General features: G+C 38.9%; 2 long non-coding RNA genes across 2 annotated transcripts; both read left to right on the top strand.

Moving 5' to 3' along the window:
- Nucleotides 1–2,814: 2,814 nt before the first annotated feature.
- On the top strand, nucleotides 2,815–3,521 carry LOC307076105. The gene is made up of 4 exons (XR_013811885.1): nucleotides 2,815–2,896; nucleotides 2,986–3,074; nucleotides 3,154–3,351; nucleotides 3,435–3,521. It is a non-coding gene; the product is annotated as an uncharacterized lncRNA (long non-coding RNA).
- A 240-nt stretch (nucleotides 3,522–3,761) lies between these two features.
- LOC307088257 lies at nucleotides 3,762–4,733 on the top strand. Its single transcript, XR_013812553.1, has 3 exons — nucleotides 3,762–3,920; nucleotides 4,079–4,207; nucleotides 4,639–4,733. It is a non-coding gene; the product is annotated as an uncharacterized lncRNA (long non-coding RNA).
- The last annotated feature ends 14,324 nt before the right edge of the window (nucleotides 4,734–19,057 follow it).

Below are 19,057 nucleotides of genomic sequence, written 5' to 3'. Positions count from 1 at the left end.
CGCCAAAGTCACCATCAAAATTCAATGTACGAAATTCAGTGTTAACATCCGGGGACCCATGAAAGAGCAATCGCTCCTAGATGCTAGATCGCGGTCAAACGAGTGGGCGCGTCATTCTCGTTTGATACCTGATTCACGCGGGAAGGCATAAGAGATTTAGCCATGTCCAACGGAAACAGCAGCAGTAATGGTGCTTCGGTGAGTACATTTTTCTATCTATATATATAAATAAAACAGTCTTGCCCACTCCACAGTACACCCGAGGTAAATCAATTATAATGCCAGACTATTGATGTAATTGTCTGTGTTGATAGAATAATGTTCGATATTAAATTAACCTCGCATCGCATGAATCATCGCACTGTTTTATTAGCAGGCTAGCATTGCCCTTTGACTTGCGATAGCCTAGCACGAGCGAACTCTGCAACTAGAAGGACTGAATGAAATGTGTTAAACTGTTTCCAATGATAAAGAACACCAACACCATTCTGTGTATTTATTATGACAGGGCAGCAACGTCAGTCAGGGTGAAATCATGGATTCAGCAAGGCGATTGCTGGATTTAATTACGTCCGCTGAAAGACAACGGTGAGCCGATGTCATAGATGTGAGGTTTTGTGTTAAACTGCAATTCATGTAGGCCTATATGGCATACTTACTTCTACATTCTCGATCTATCGGATACGATCTTGCAGAGAACCGAGGCAGGTCGATGACAATGGGCGTTCAGCCCCAAAGCCCGCCTCGCTTCCGATGGAAATGACCAGGTAAAGGCTTCAAAGAAAATAATTAGCTTTTTTAAAAGCAACTCTATGCATACTTACTTTGTCGTGCTGTCAATTTGTAGTCACATTTTTACCTGCTACTTACAGTAAGTAATGATATACTGTACATAGTGTAGTGTAGCATTCTCTGCTTCTTACTAATATTGCAGACAATCTATATGCTTTTTTGTGACCATTCAGTGAATTTCAGATTCAGAGTAAAGACCTGTTTTGAAGGTTCAATCATTGCCTGTTACACTTTACTGAAACCTGATGAGTATACAATATAGTGCAGTTTTTTTTTCATGCAAGACAATGTTCAATTATAAATATGTCCGATTTTTTAATGCAGTAAGAAAACACTAACAATGTGTTTTATATTCTAACACTCTTATTTTCTATAGGTCATTTCCAGGGATGTTCACCAAGGCCAGAGGAAAGAGGCGCTTTCCCACCCCAACACTTGTCCCAGCCAAGAAGTTGAAGCCATTAGAGGTGGCTTTCTATTTGCTTCCAAAGCAGTATGAGAAGACCCCGAAGGAGGGGGACCAAATCCTCCATCTCCAAGCAGGGTTAGGCCGCAGGACTGCTCACCTGGATGAAGCTTCAACACACGAAGAGGTATTCAAATACTATTAGTAATTTAGTCTTGCTATACAACAAAAGAGTCAATATGATGAATTGAATCATCAGTTTGATAAAAGCAGAACAGTGATGAAATAATGTGTGTCGTCAAACACTATAGAAGAACATTGTGAGCGTGGGCATTGAGCGGGTTGCAAAACTAAACTGAAAATATCAAAAGCAAAAAACAGTGGATTCATATGTTTGAGTTAAATATGTCTTTTCTCCTCTGCCTGCAGTGTGCTTCAAGGCTCTTTAACGTGCAGTGTGGCACTTGTTAAAGATCACCCTAAAGGCCAAATGTCAACTCGTTTTGTAGACAGAAGGCCTGATATCTAACTCCAATGCAATTTTCTGTAGTTGAATAGTCTAATATCTCTGTGACTGAGAAATCCTGAGTCGAGGACAGCCCTAATAACGGCACCAGAAATTATATATTCATGTTTTTTTTTTTATTGCTTTCTTTTATTGATTTTGATTTTGCCATTGGTTTAACCAAGCTATCCTTGTTTCAGAGTGTTAAGCTTAAATACATTTGTATAATTTTTACTTGCAGCTATGTGAGGCCCTAAACATTCTTTTTCCCAAACTGCGGAATGTTTCCGCTGGGTGGCTGGTTTATAAAGCTTCAGGTAGGCCAACACAAGTGTGTTTTGTTTTGCTCATTAATTTAAAAAAAGTACATATTCAGCAGCTAACTGCATATTATGCAATGCAAACTTTTAATTATTTCTTACAGATTGTACCCAAATAATCAAAATATACTCTTCAAACTCATTTATGTAAATATTATTAAAATGATCTATGTTGAATTTGAATATTTTATTTACTTTGTGTTTGAAAAGTAAAAGAGACAGGTGAACTCTTCAGACTGGACTGTATTCACACAAAGAGTCTAGTCAATTGGCCTTAAAATATATTTTATACATTGTTGACCATTTCTAATCAAATTTTCCTATGCAATATTTTCTACAGCTGGATGGGGTTGCCGAAAAATCACGCTTGTGCCTCCTGAAGATAGTGGCTATTCAGGCAGGATCCTGAAGTTTGCAAGTCGTGGGGCCAAAAATCTCTTCATAGCCCCAATTCAGGAAGAACTGAGCACAATTCCCCTACAGTTGGATGACGAGTCTTTCAGGAACGTGCCGAAAGCAGACTGTCAGAAGTGTGGACTACCAGTTCGGCTTCCACTCCTGACAGAACACATCAAAACATGTGATGTCATTGATGATATAGTCATTGAAGAGAGGGAAAGTAAGAATTATTACTTCTCTCCATCTGCTTCTAAATATCTGGGCGGTATGAATGCCTAGTTTGATTGCGCCCTAAGATAGCATATTATATAGCATTTTTAAAACAAAATAATTCTGAATCCTTTGGTTCTATAATAACAGTGTTCTTGCTTGTAACTTCAATTTCTCAACAGCAGATATGCAGGAATGTCCTGTGTGCACACAAATCTTCCCAACAGATTTTATTGAGGCACACGCTTCGGCCTGCGGGGAGAGGTATCCATTTACTTGTTTGTCCTTTTTCTCTCACCAACAATTGTCTACTCTTTGTGCAGGTGTAACACAAAATATTTGTATGTGGCTAGTGCAGGGAATGAGATGCATGCAAGTACGATCAGTGAGGAAGAAGCAGCTATACCTGGAACATCCGGAGGAGATAGAGATAGAGATGGAGGTGAGGATGCTTAGGCCCGTGTTCTCTGAATGCCATTCCCCTCTGCCCCATTGAATCTTTTTTTTATTTTTCTTATTAGGCTGGTTCACCATTGCTGACCCCGCCAAGGCCATAGCGCAGTGTGTGGAGAATCATCTCAGCCTTCACAAGGAGGAGAATCCATTGCAGCTAACCATGGACATAAGAAGTAGTCCTACCGAACAGGACATGGCCCTGATCTCCTTTTACAAGCCGCCAAATGTGGAATGGGGACGACCCCTGAACTGCAGACTTGAAGGTTGCTCCAACATCAAGTTTCAGTTGTCAAATTAATATTTTCAAGTATTTCCTTTATCTTTATTCTGTCAAACTGTTTCACAGGAGATACTGCTATTGGCCAGGGTGTGACTCGCTTTTTTTTGTCCTCCTGCATTGAAAAGCTGAAGTCTGGATTTTCCATAAATTTTGGTATGCAATTTAGGTGTATGGCATCCTTTTAAATGCTCTATTTGTTTAATGTTTATTTCAGGTGGGATAATAACGGGGGAGTCCAGTTCAGCACAGACAGTACTAACACATGTTTTTATTTAATGTATTTTTATGTGTTGAACAGCAAATGCCGATGTAATGCGGCTTTTTGATGGCGAGCCTGGCCATTTGGTCCCATCAGCCTCTCATTTTCTTGTCGAAAGTGACTTGTTCATGGTGGCGGGGAGAATGCTAGGCCACTCTTTCCTTCACGGAGGACCATCCTTGTCTGGACTCAGCCCTGCTGTTGTTCATGTACTGCTTGGTGGGAGTCCTGAAACGGCAACTCTAACTTTGGAGGATTGTCCAGACCTGGACATCAGAGAATTAATAAGGCTTGTAAGTTGACGGTATAATCCTGGGAAAGACCAATTAGAACACAGCAGCATTTATCATTGCTGTGATGTGTTATAGCCAGTACTTTTTAAAAGGGCACATAGTACCTAGCATTACTCAACTTTGTATCCTAATTTGCTTATTGTGCTTCTGCCTTAAAGCTCGGAGGAGAATCCACACTATCGGAGAAGGATGCAGCAAGTGTCCAGGAATTGGCCTACGCCTGGGACCTTCCATCCATAACTGAGACCAATAGGAGATGGATTTTTGAGAAGTTATTGATCCATGCTGTGAGTGAAAGTTTGAGAAATGTTTGCTTCCAAAATTACAAGTGGCAATTCTTCTTTTCTAAAATCTGAGTTATGTGCACATTGTTTATCTGTCGCACAACATTAGGCAAAATTATTCTGGTTAATTTATAACCAAGGAAACAAAGTGTCACGGTTTATGTAAAATGTTTTACTTCGTATTTGTCAAATTATTTTCCTGGAAACATAAAATATGGTGGAGTCACTGGTCAGTAATAAATGCAAAAGTGGTTTTATTACTAAACTGGAGGACACAGTATCATGTTACTTAATTCCCTTGTGGATAGACACATAACAAATGTATATTAATGTTATTATATTCTTAAATTGTCTTTTTCCAATCATTGACTCTCAGATATTGCTTTGAGATGAGGTATTTTATATGTTATACCCTGTCTTGTTACTATAAACAGGTTATCGGCCGTGTCACAAGACAAATAAAACAGCTCAGGCAAGGTCTCAAAGAAACCCCAATGTGGACAGTACTGACCCAACGACCTGACACAGTGGACAGGCTTCTCCCAAAAGAGGGATCTGGGAATATAAACTCTGAGGTACATTTTTATTAGTGATGTTTTATCAAAGACCTACAAAAGAGCACAAAAGTGATATGCAATACAATTATGATAAAGAATTGCAAGGTTCCCACAGTCATGAAATTCATGACTGTTCATGTCATGCCATACAATTAGAAAAACTATTCTCAAGGCCTGGAAATGTTGTGGAATTAAATGAATGTTGAGGAGAAAGGTTATTATTAACACTGTTTTTGGCTGTTTGTCCTCATCTTCTCATCCTCCGGGAGTAAGTCTTATAATATTGCACTTTAATGGATATATAGAGCTTCCTATTAAAAACTATTCATATCAAGTAATTGAAATGGTGTATAATATTTTTTAAATTTGATGAACAACTTTTGAACATTCATTGATAAAATTGTGTCGTAACCCTGGATTTTTCAATTAAGGTACTTCTTCAGCGAATCACTTGGCCCCGTGAGGACGACGAAGACGCAGATTATTCAGTCGCCACGATATGCTGCATTACAGGCTATCTTCGACAGTTCATTGCTCATGGTAGGTTTACACAATGCATTTGAAAGTACTATTAAAATGTTATTTGGCTACATATATGTTTAGTATTTACTTCACATTTAGGTGAATTGTTTTTCATTGTAATGTTGTTTTGAGCTCATTTAGATATTTTTGGTGAATTTCATTGTTTAATCTCCTCCATAGCTACACCAACCGAATTGACTGATCTGGTCAAATTTTGGACTGGATGGGAGATCCTTCCAAGGAGCCTCTCAGTCGAAGTAGTCACTGGCAGATACCCAACAGCCTCCACCTGCTTTGAGGCCTTGCGGGTCCCAGGGCATTACAAAGATTATACATCTTTCAGAACTGATGTTCTGGCCAGCATTTCATCGTGCCAAACAGGATTTGGTCTGGTGTGACCAAAGACTTTCACAGATTCTTGGGACGAACAGAGAAACTAGCTGCTGTTTCATTTGGGTTGGAGCCAACACACATCTAATCAGGCTGATGGAATATTGCAATCTGACAAAAGAACACACACTCTTACACACACACACACACATACACACACAAAAAAACAAACGTACACACAAACTCATACAAACACACACACACACACTCTAGATTTCTAGATATTATTTGATTTTGGATGTTACATTATCCACCAGTTATGCTTTTTTGAGTTTTGTTTTAACATTTCAGATGGTTACGTTTCACTGAGTGTTGAGCCCTATGTTACTGTCAAACGGATCAGTGAAAACTGTCAGTTTGACCCCGTTTGAAGCATAACATCTATAAATAAATGGTTGATATCATTTTTTTGCTTTATAATTATTACTTTTCCTAATTTAATGACCACTGGCAAACACAAAAAGTGCAATAGTTCTTCCTCTGTTATATCCAGTATTACTACACAGCCTAGGCTCTGTAAACTGGTATGTAAACAGGCCCACCGTAGCTAGCAACATGCCTGTTTACTAGGGCTGTAACGATACACCAACTCACGATTCGGTTTGTATCACGATTTTTGACCCACGGTTCGATACAGCCCACAATCTTTTTTAAATTAAAAAGCATTTTATTTAAACAACGCTTATATAACAATTAACTTAATGTAACATTTAATAACAAATCATTTGGAACACTGAACAGATTCGAACAGAAAGAATACTATTAAAGTATAGCTAAATTAATTAATAAATGACCAAAGATTGCAGTTGGAGGATGCTTGCACAGATTCGAACAGAAAGAATACTATTAAAGTATAGCTAAATTAATTAATAAATAACCAAAGATTGCAGTTGGAGGATACTTGCAGTTAGGCAAAAACCCTCAACTAGTTTGGTTGTTTAGTCAAATATCCTATAAGCGCTTCTTATTAGGCTATGTAGCTAAAAATAATGACATAATCAGGCCGTATAGAATGCAACATGTTTAATAGCCTAACTTTCAATAGAGGCGAAAAAACATGAACGTCATGAACGTCGCGAGGCATAGCGTTACGAGTAGCCTATGTTTGTGCGCGACAATGGCAGTGTGCGTATGTTTGTGTGTGAGTGACGTCAGCGAGTGAGGACGAGCGAGGAGAGCGAGCGGTAGCGTGTGTCTAGTGAAGAAGCGAACGAGTCCGGTAGAATAAAGTACCCATCCTGTCAATAATCGGTGGCCGCTTCATTCCGACCTATAAGCAGACCAACTGCCGGTCAAATCACACAAAACAATAGAGACAGCGATCACACAGGCAATTTTTTTCGTGCTTGGCCCACTCTGGATAAATGTCGTTCATATCGCATGAGGACTTTGACGGCTGTGGAGAAGTACAATCCTTCGTAGCCACGGAGAGCTGTCATCACAGAGAGGGCATCTCGTCGCATACTTACGGCATCGATAGGAGGGGGCGTTGTCAGCAGACTATTATTTCAACAAATTATTAGCAAATTTCAATCGGACAATTTGACCGGAGAGTTAGAAAGGGCGTATCGTGCTTCTGCCTCCTCACACCGAGACAGGTTCGTGGCTGTTTACAGAGGCTGTGTAGTAAATCTGGATTTTTTTTATTCAGGGAACACAAAGTATGTACAGTTTCTCCTAAATCAGTGTTCACATCAAAGCTTTGACAACATCCATTAGGTTTTACACAATTTGGCTTTAAAAAAAAGAGTGAACGTAAACTGTTAAATGTTTCAACAGCCCTCATCTATAAATTAGAGGGGAAAAAGCAAGCCAGTTTAAAATTGTGTTAACAAAAGTGTAAAACTCAAAATATTTACATTTCTTTTTCACCTTTTATAAATGTTATTTGATTTGCATGGCAAGTTATCACAACTGTTGAAATGAGGTAAGTCAAGAAGGCCATGGGAGATGGTTTGAAATGTTGTTTTTTTCCCGCTCCACATCAAGATCATTCCAGTCCAGACGTAATGACGACCTTCATCTTTTGGAGCCCGCTAACAAAACCAACGGGCCTCATTAATGTGGGCAGTCCAGCGATAAACGATTTGCTCCGATACAAAAAAATGACAGTTACATGACAGACATGGCCTATTTAAGCCAGGGTGAGTTGGTTTATGTCTCTATGCAAATCTCAATTCAGTTCTTTCACAGGGAAAGAAATTGTTCACAAAACTGAACAGTGGCAATGTAAATATCACAGCCAAAGGACTGGGATGCAGCTCTTGGGTTAACTGCATGTCTCAAAGATGTCATTTGGTCATCAGTCAGCGGGCATTCTGTTTCTGGGACAATGATGCCTGAGTGGTCATCACGGGGAAGTCCACTGTTTTCCCACTCAATTTCTGGAATGTCCATACCCTAAAAACAGAATAATTTTGAATTTCATGCAGTATTATCTGGATAAACAGTGGGCACATTTTCACATATGTCTTCTTGGATTCTAATTTAATTGCTTAAACACGAGAACCAGACTACTTATTAAAATCACATATTTTGCACCTGAATTTGCATCTGAATAAAAAAAACAGTTCAAGTCTAAAATTATTGTTGTGGGATAGTAGTGTTGGGCACTGTTGTACTCAGGTTGAAAAAGTATTCAGAACCACTACAGTAAAAATTTGTATTATGAAATTGATGTGTTTAAAAGTATTGAAGTATTAAAAGTTGTGGTTTGTTCCCTCTAACAGAGTTTTTATATAAGGTTCTTACCTACCTTTCAATGAAAATTCAAAACTTTACTGTCATGTTCCATGACTTCATTCAATTTAAAATATGTAGGCACATAAACCGATTACAGGGCACAATAGGAGATGGTGAGGAAGAGAAAAGTGAAAGAGTAGAGGAAAAATCAGGGTACAAATACATTTTTACTTAAGTACAGCACTTGAGTAAATGGACGTAGTTACTTTCTTCCACTGGTTGTACTGTACTATAAAAAATAAATTCAAAAGGTAAAATTTAAAGTATACATTTACCTGAGAGGAAACCCAAACTTCTCAACAGATTGTTGGAAGAAAGCCAGGGTAGTTGATGCTAGGTTGTTGGAGGCTGCACCAAGATACATTATCTGCAGCACAAATGCAATTACATCCTATGAGAGACTCAACTATTTAATGATTATAAAAATGTGTACACTTTGTCCTGACAACTGTGTTTACCTTACGGGAAAATCCATCAATGCCGCCAAAGATAACAATGTTGTAGCTGAAAGGTAAAAGGCAGAATTTGTCAACTGTACATTCTGCAAGTATGAAAAAGTGTTAAAATAGAGAACAGAACAGTTGCTTACATTGCTTAAGGTCAAAAACATCTTAATTCACTTGCATTTTTTTTACAAATAATTACCGAATCAATTTATGGTTTGTGTCGATATGAATCAACGACTGGGGACCTGGAACTGAATAGGTCCGTCGAGCAATACATCCTAAATGGACCATTCGGGAGATGACACCAGTGGTGTCAACACGGTGCATGGACGCTCGGACACGGTTATACTGCACCCTCAGTCCTCTGGCTTGCAGAAGTCCCTTCACCATTCGGTATCCAGAGTGAGGCTGTCGGGATTTAATCTCGCTCACACACTGGTCCAGCTCTGCATCTGACATGGTGCTGTATAGTGCCTTTACTGAGAGATCATACTCAGCCATGCGCCGGTAAACTGTCCTTCTTGACATCCCCAAGAGTTTGGCAATACAAGGGACCGACAGATTAAGTTCGAGAAGTTGGCGAAGGTAGTCTGGGGATATGAGCATTCGCTGGCGCCCAGCTGGCCCTTCCTCAAACTGCAAAACTGAAACATGTTGCTTCCTTTTTTCTTTTTCTAAATTGATTTCACCGTATAGCTGTGTTAGTGCATCTAAAATTGATGGACAAACAGCAATTTCAGAGGATGCAGCATTTAAAAACACAAGTTCTTGTGTGCAAGTGAACTCCAAGTAGTCCAGATCCAGAGGCATGCGACCCAGAATATGTTCCAATCGAGAACGGAGTCTTTCTAACAGGTGACTAAGCAGCATTTCCTAAGAGAAGGAGAAAAAAAATATGTAATGTAAACCAGCAATAGATAAAAAACTTATGACTTTAAGAACAGTCTATATTTCAATTGATGCATCTACAGCTGAAATCTGCTGCAGTCATAGACCTAAATATTAATCAATAAAAGCTATGGAAGTAAATCTGTGCCATCGGATTTTGAAAATAAAGACCCATTGAATTCTAAGCACTGAATATTTATGCATTGAAATAACCTATCTCAAAATAAAATGTTTGTATTAATGGATATTTGGAATAATTATTAGCTATTGCATATATAAACCCACACATGCATAATCCCATTCACAAATATATACAAGTTTTAACAATTCTTGCTACACTTTTATTTAGTTATTTATTTAGTTTAATTGAGTATTTATGTTTTTTCTTGAAGTTTTACATTACATACATTGCACATATTGTACCCCTGAAATCATCAATATATACGTTATAAACAGCATAAACAATGTACATGGGGTGAGTAGTGGTGTAAAATAACGTGAATCTGCAGTGGGAGCATTATTTGATAGAGGCAATTGGTCTATCCACAATACTGTGTAACGTGCGATGGTGTAGGTCAGGGTTAGCATGAAGGAGGCAACATGCGAGAGTCTCCTCACGGTACTTTTAGTATACTATAAGCTTTTCACCATACCACGCCAGGTCTCCACAGCACTATATATATTTAACACACAGGTGGAAAGTCTTAATATGAGTTATTACTAAATAACTCATATCAAAAAGGGAGACTTCGATCGTATATTGCTGTTTATTCTAGCAGAGCGGAAGAGCACGCACTACTTCACTCCACGTTATCTCGTATAACCAAACAAAAGAGGGCGGCGCCCCCTAGTGGCGCTACACATTTTAAACCTGACTGTTAAACTGTACCCCTGAAATCTTCAATAAAGACGTCATAAACCAGCATCAAAGTATGCCCGTTGACTTGCGCTAGCCTAGTCTCCAATAATAAAGATCACCAAGGCTAACTTGAGAATCAGGTCCTATGTCCAAAATTCCGAACTACCCCTATTTTTCAATTCGACGTCCTTCTTATGTACAAGTGTCCGTTAGTATTGTCCATTGCTGAATCTTACAGAAACAACCCATACTAATGGCATATATATATAGAAAAATTTACTCACCGAAGCACCATTACTGCTGCTGTTTCCGTTGGACATGGCTAAATCTGTTATGCCTTCCCGCGTGAGAATCAGGTATCCAACGAGAATGACGCGCCCACTCGTTTGACCGCGATCTAGCATCTAGGATCGATTGCTCTTTCTTGGGTCCCCGGATGTTAACACTGAATTTCGTACATTGAATTTTGATGGTGACTTTGGCGGACTGAATTTTGGGACGTTGAAAATATTTGAGTTGAATATTTTAACGTTGAATTTTTTACCGTTGAATTTTTTAACACTGAAAAATAAAGGTGAATATGATAAATTGAAAATGTAAAGAGTTAAATTCAGAGGCAAAAAATTCAGATAGGTTATTTCAATGCATAAATATTCAGTGCTTATAATTCAATGTGTTTTTATTTTCAAAACCCGATGGCACAGATTTACTTCCATACAGATCTCTCAGTTGGGAATGAAGATTAAATAAATGAGTATACACTGTTGCCCGAGATGCATCCCAACAGAGTAGCCCTTAATCAATTACAGGATTGCGTAGCACGTATGGATATCCTTTATGTTGCAGACAGCACATCTTCTGGCTGTTAAATGGGAGAGCAAGGTCCACTTAATAGTTTATAATGGACATTAACTTTTTACTGAAGCCAAGGACAGGTTAGCAAGTATATAGGGGAAGTTAAGATGATAAGGTGTACGATCGCACTTTGTTTACCCCTTAAGGGAAATCGCACTTTCAATTCCAGCAGAATCAACATAGACAGAATTAGTGATCCATAAGATAAATGAAAACCTTTCATAAAACCTTTAAGTTATAGGTAGAGTAGCACTAGTACAAGTACCTACAGTTGGTCCTACAGAGACAATACAATAAATGTAATATCAGTAAATGAAAATATTTAAGATAAATATATTAACCCAACGAAATGTATGGATTGGTTAACAGAGAGCCGAGAGTCATTCAGTGGCTATAATACAACCTTCTTGTGTTTGTTCAAGGTCAAAAGTTGGTTCAATGTCATCATTTAGAGCTGGAAGAGGTTAAGTAACTCCAACGCCAATGGGGTTGGAATCCCTTATTTACAATTAAGCCTAATATCCACTAAATAACCAACTGGTGGCAGATAATAACTTGAGTGACTGTTCTCATGCCTCATGTCCTTGTTTTATTTACACTTTGTTTCAGTTTTAAACCATACAACTGCTCCACGCCCATGCTTTGGTTCTACAATAAAAAAATTTAAAATCTTATTATCAACCACTTTGAAGGCAATATATTGATTTTAGATTGGCTGTCAAAATGCACACATGCATACACACCCAGGCTGCTGGCTTCAGTGGTAGTATCTCATTATGCGCATACTAACTGATTATATTATTATACCTCTCCTCCTGCTTATTCAATGGTCGCCTTGTCCTACTGATTATTGTGTTGCGGTTCATATTGATAAGGCTAAACCGTTATTTGGAGCATTTCTTCCCATTCCTAAACAATGATTTGGGCATTTATATTTCAATTAGTTTATCAGCATACAAATTGTACATGAAGAATAGCCAGAATTTGATAAATATGCTTATGATGATAAATTGTGTGTTTAGTCTTTTAAATGTCCGGTCGAGTATAACCCACTGCTATCAGTGCTATGCTCCTTTGTCATGTAACCAGCCAGTCATGGAACAGCTGCATTCAATCTCATCTCTCTGGGTACACTCATTAATGTGCACAGAGCTTCAAGGTAGACCAGAGTACCCTCTTGCTACCCAGAGGAATACAAAAAAAAACATAGCCCAGAACCCCACTGTAATACCTCCCCTCACTTGTTGCCGGGCAGACTACTACAGATGCCATAATGATGTGGGGCTGCTGTGTTGAATTCTCAGCATTCAATATTCATGTGTTATATTATATCCCACTTATTATGTCATAAGATAATCTTTCAAATCTTTGCTGGAGTTCAATTAAAAAGTTATTCTCAAAAATTGTAATATAACATGTCTTGAAAGTTATTCTTTTCATAAATGTTTTCAATTTGCATATACAATGGTGGGATTCCAGCAGCATTCACACTGAAACTCAATCAAATTCCCACTCCATCTTTTTACATTGTATGCACGACATGGAGGTTTATTTGAATTAAGATAAATTTCAACCTGAAGTTTTGACAGCACATCAAATTGATGAATAATCTACGCCTAACATGTTTATAAAGACTGTCAAAGATGATGGCTTCTAAATGCATACACTGTACAGATATTCAGGGCAACAGGAATCTCCAATATAGTTGAAGGCAGAGTAGTTTGACCAAGGCCTTGTTTTGTTTCGGTACAACGTGTAAACATTCATTAGAGCCAGCATATCCTCAATATTTCCTAGAACGGTGGAATAAATCAAAGATGCCATGTCCCACATTCTTCCTGATGAGAGTCTGATGAAATTATTTATTCAAAGGATATTTGGAGCTGCTTATGGAGTTTGATGATTAACTATCTCTACAGACACTTTGATATGAGATGGTGTTATGTCTCACCTAATTATCGACTATGCATAACTTTAAAATTTGTTTATATTTGCCAGTTATTGCAGATATTGTTTTTCTTAAAACAAACCATGCACTGCATTATGTATATAGATATGATACATATGATCAATACAATGCTGTTAAACCTCAGCACTCTGCATGCACTTTACAGTAATATTATGTATTTTATGCATACATCTTTCTACTTCAGTCCAAAGGGTTTACCGTACAGACTGCTAGTAAAACATTTATAAAATGCAAAATGTTTTTTTTAATAGAGAGGGAGATAGACAGAAGCCAGCCCAGATCTACAAGAAAGCAATTACGTAATGACAAGTCCTGTGACATAGTGATTTATTGCACTCTGTTGGGATTCCAGGTATCCATCTGGAAGTCCTTCAACGAAATGAAATGAAATGACATCATTGTTTATAGGCTCGTTCTGTCTCTCTACCCCCCATCCCCTCTTGATTGTAAGCCTGGTTGTTGATGAGCAGCCAAAAGTTTCAATCCAGTTTCATTGCAAGGGTTTGCTGTGGAAGTAGCATGTTATTGCACATATGCTTTTACCATGCCTGCCTTAAATATACCAGTGTGGAAGGGAATACTTTCCTACCCATTGAATAAGACTTTTAACCTGCACTGAGTCATGTGTTTTGTCTGCCTTCAGGCTATGTTGAAGCTCAAAATTAGTTGAAAAGGTGGAGGGACACATCCACAGTTCTCACAGGGAGATACAACCAAACGCCTGCATGTTATTCACAGTGGGTTCCTTGTTGATGTAGCAGTCTTAGCCTGGGTCCTTAGCAGCTTTACATGCGTAGACCTAAAGTACACAACGTCATGGGACTGGCAGTGGATTAGAGAGGATTTGCCTTGTTAAGCTACAGTATCCTAGCCCATTGACCCCCTCGGCTGAATGCCTCCCTCTTCCTACCCTACCCTCCACAGCCAGTACGTATCCCTACTGCCCACGTCGCCTGTCTGATCTTAATCCAAATGACCGATTGTTAAGGTAAAGGATATTGTTTTTGTTGTTGTTGTTGTGGTTGAATAGATGTGCTTTATCATTTTGTGTTTTCAACAACTGGGGTGAGGAAGGTCGAGTGGTGAGGGGTGTTAACTCCCGGCCAAAAGGTTCTGGAACCCAACCCTAACATCCACATTCTACTGCTCATTCGTGAAATGAATCTAAATACATGTATAGTAGTTTCTGCAGACTTAATTGTAAGTGGTCATCCCTTTTTAACCCATTTACATTTTGTAATCACATGGGTTAATCTACATTAACAACGCACTACAACGCTTGTGATATCGTTATATTGTCTAATTAGGCTTCAGTGGAAAAACAATTGCATGTGATCCTACTCCTGGAATGTTTTCAAAGAAAGAAAAGTCATGTTTTATGGGCATTAGTCTCTGTCAGCCTAACGTTATTCAGTGACGTGACTCAGCAGAGAAATATCCCTAACCAGCATGCACACCCTTAACTTAAACTGACAGCATTCTCGCTGCTGTATATACCTTGCCAAGAGCCAGTACTCTGGAAAAGCTGAAGTTTCCTCTTTTCGCCACTGTCACCTTCCACAGAGCCCATACACAACGAGATGTTGGGGCACATTAAGGGATAAAAATAGACGTGCCTGGGAAGGTAGAGAGAAAGAGTTATCTGAGGTAAGCGGTTCACTCTGTTTCAAATCAGCATCCGTCCCTGCTTGTCATAGCCTCCCTCTCACTATAGAGCAAGCTAGTCATAACCCCACAGCTGAATAATGTACAAGTGGTACAGGAATAACTGGCACAGGAATAGTGCTCCATTTCATTTTTTTTTCATGCTTTTGCTTTTATTGGTCAAGAGTTAATCGCGACCACAACTTTATAATAGTCCTAATAAGTTGGCCTATTATAGCATAAAGAAACAACAAACCTCAGTATCTAAAATATGTCCATTAATAGGAGGTAGATATATATTTTTATATACTGATACGTTGTGTATGTCCTTTCAAATGTTTGAAAAGAACATTGCACAAAGTAGATTGAGGCCAGGGGATAATTCATCAACAAGCCAATATGCCACTTTACGTTTTTGACCAAAGATTTAAATCAAGGCTTTGATATTCTTCAGCACTCTGCTGATGAAAGCATTGAGAGACACGTTGTCACTAGTTTACTCAAGTAAGTTTTCACTTATTTGAAACTAAGAATCACAGTTTTCAGACTGAAAAGAGGACATCAACATTTTAACTTGGAAGATTGGCGTACCAAATCAACATCCACAAAAGTCCAAAAATTGCAAAAGGCTATGAATTCAAATTCTGGAAAGGGAACAAGACTTTCAAGATCTCTCCAAGATCACCATATTCAAGAATCAAGATTTAATTTTCTCCAACCATTTCACCAGTAAACAGGCAGTACCTCAATTACATTTTAATGAATGTGTCGATGCTGTTTTGCTGTATTGTTTGTGTGGGTGTTGAAGGAAGATGTTTGGTAATTAAAAGTTATTGCAGTGTGAAATTCTGCTACATTCACTTTTTTAGATTGTCCACACATCACTTAACATAGAATGTTAAGTAATGTTCAGCAAATCAAGGATGAAAGGTTAACCAATGTCCCATCTAAATAATAAGAGTAATATCAAATAAATACGTTTCTAGCTTTTTTTTTTAGAGTAAGGGTGTGTCTATTAAATGTAAAACTTATGTCGACCCTGTTGTTTGAGTTGGAAGAGTAGCTTTCAAATATTAGAGTTATGCAAATAAAATACAATGTGTCTAATTTTGCATTGATGACATCAAGAGTTTGAAATATGTATAGGGCCTGTATGTATGTGGTTGACACAGCGACATATTTAAATATGCATGACTTTGTGTTGTTGTCAAACACATTAGAGTCTGACCTTATTGGCCAAACGATATAAATACATAAATATAAACATAAAGGTAAACAAAAAGATATGTAAAATGATTGAGATAAGAGTTTGCAACAAATGGTCAACTTTGTTGTTGCTTGATGCATACTGTAAATTATGTTGTCGGAAGCAGGTTTTGTAGCACACGTATGTACTTATTCAGGTATAAAAGAATTTTAATATCTGTCTAGATCCTGCTCTGTCAAAGTAGTGACTCATTTTTCCTGTCAATATTCAAGTGTATGTGCAACAAATCCTTATTTCCAACAAATCCATTCTGCTCTTCCTGCGACACAAGGCACCGGTGCAATTTACATTTAGATGTCTCTGTTTGCCCAGCCAGTTGCTCTTATCCGGGGCAACTCAACAATGACACAATTGACCCCGGCCAGGTATATTGCAGTTTGTCTGCCGAGAGAGGCTGATATGATTCTCCTGCCTAGATAACAGGCACGCATCACCGCCATTAGAAGAGTGCAATGAGCGTCAAAAATGACTGAGAGGGTGTTTACCCGTTGCCCAGTAATTGACTGATCATTTGCATAATGGCATTGTGCTTCCTGCCAGGCTAATGTGACCCCTATTAGTTCAGGAAACATAGCCTGTGTTTGTGTCTGTCTGTGTGTGTGTGTTATTGTGTGTGTGTGTGTGTGGACACAAACCAAGGAAAGGGATTGGCGCTGGGGGAAATAAGAGTGGTGTAAACAAGGCTGAGGTGGCGTCTGCGGGGCAGGACAACAGGGGGAGAGAAGAGAGGCAGAAGGAGGGGAAATGATGAGAGGCTGATGAGTCATATCACTGCAGTAGTCCCGGCACCCATTGAAATGCCACTGCAGGTGGGGACTTTTCAAAGTGATGAGTGAATGTAAGAATCCTTCTTTAGTCTGGATTCTCACCCATTTGTAGAGGCTCATCACCTCGCATACAGGAGGGAAGTGTAACTTTTGGTTCTGCGGCTGAATTCTTTGAGTTCGATTGTTTGGCAGACAACCTATTCCACTGTGTTTGAGCTTCTTGTTAGTGATGCGCGGGCTTCCTAGGCTAACGATGCTGTCTGATCAATGAATGTTTTTTTTATCCTTCCAATTTACATTCTGGATTTAATCCAAGAAAACCAAATCCGCTGCTTACATCCCTAACCACGTTCTTCTCTCTGGACTGTCATGCATAAACCCGAGGGCAGCTCGGAATACAAATTTTAAGTTAAAAACATTACCACATTCATCAAATAAACAAAACGAAATGCATGGTGTGGGGTAGAGCTGTCACAGATGTTGCACTAAATCCAGACCTAGTTTGTCTTCTGTTAGGATTCATGTTATCCATAGCATTGTGGCCTGCCTCAGACCCCTTTCTTTAGGTAGCGGTTTCTCACCAGAACCAAAACTAATACTTAGCCATAGCTTGTGTCTTTCTGAAAGTTTCACCCCAATCCATTACATGCTTGAATGCTGATAGTGTTTGTCAGTATGGTCTGCCCTACTAGAGACAATTAGGCTAAAACACAAGGCTGGATTAATGGTGCTTGGTAAGGGAAACACATAGGATCCATGTTTTTCTCTACTCTTTTTGCCGTGGAGGTGGCAAAACCACCACATCCATTCATGTCAGGGGAACGGAAGGGCTGCTTCCCCTGTAGATGAGATGGAGAAGTACAGGCGAGAATTCTGTGCAGGGAAGCCATTGCCACACCAGAAGACCATCTCAAACAAGAGACTGTTAATTATAGTATATGTGCCTTTGAAATATTTTCCATCAGTGTTTCTCACCTTCGTTTTCCATCCTTATACTGTTCTAAAAATAATCCTCAAAAAATAATAGTATATTCGTTTAGGCTGCAGCACCCTGCCATCCAACCAAAATTGTCCCTGTATAAACGTTACCAAAAATAACTAATTCATTTGTTGAAAGCTTGAAGGGTTTTTGTTTTCAGGCAAGTGCGGGAGTTTGGTATATAGGGGCTGTCCGCGTAATCATTTTAAATCCCTGCAACACTGACGAATGGTAGGATGAGCCACATTTTGGAAGACGGAAATTGTCTGATTCACAGAAAGTGTCTTTCTGTGAACCCCCCCCCCCCCTCCGGGCGACACATTTCCCTCAGATTAGAAAACCGTTTGTTTCATGAAATAGTTTGTAATGAGAACTTTTATTTATCTTTTTATTTCTCTCTCTCTCTCTCTCTCTTTCTCTCTCTCTCTCTCTCTCTGTTTACCTGTAGCTTTGAAGGGTTTGCTTTCTGCTGTTTACTCATTACGCATTGCATTATAATGGGAATAGTTAATACTCGAGTGATGCAGATGTAGGTCAGGCCTCTCCAACACTCCAACACAGAACAGAAGACACGGCGAATGAGGTCACATTCAGGCAGTCGACATCTGACAGCGCACACAACTCTTGATATTGTCTGATCGGACAGCTGTGCCTTTTGCCCTGACAGTACCTGACCTATGCTCGCCCAGCGGCTTTCCATTGTTTGTTGTCACTTCTGGAATTCTATTCCTATAATCTTTAATCCAAGCGATTTTCATATTATCAAACGTTTGACATTCTTTAGACCTACTTTTGTATATGTGAACAAATCTTAACAAGAGAGATGAGGTCTTATTTACAAAAACACTCTCCAATTAAATAAGGGGGCTGTCCAATGGAGTTAGTGTCGTGGAAACACAACATTTGTTTGAGTATGTTTCAGCTCGTTGTCGTAGTAGAGGGGTTCTACCTAGATGAAAATAAAACTG

This window comes from Pollachius pollachius (assembly GCF_949987615.1).
Source record: "Pollachius pollachius genome assembly, chromosome: 1".
Classification (NCBI taxonomy): domain Eukaryota; kingdom Metazoa; phylum Chordata; class Actinopteri; order Gadiformes; family Gadidae; genus Pollachius; species Pollachius pollachius.
Note: the sequence above shows the minus strand (reverse complement) of the source record. Positions and strands in the feature narration are given on the sequence as shown.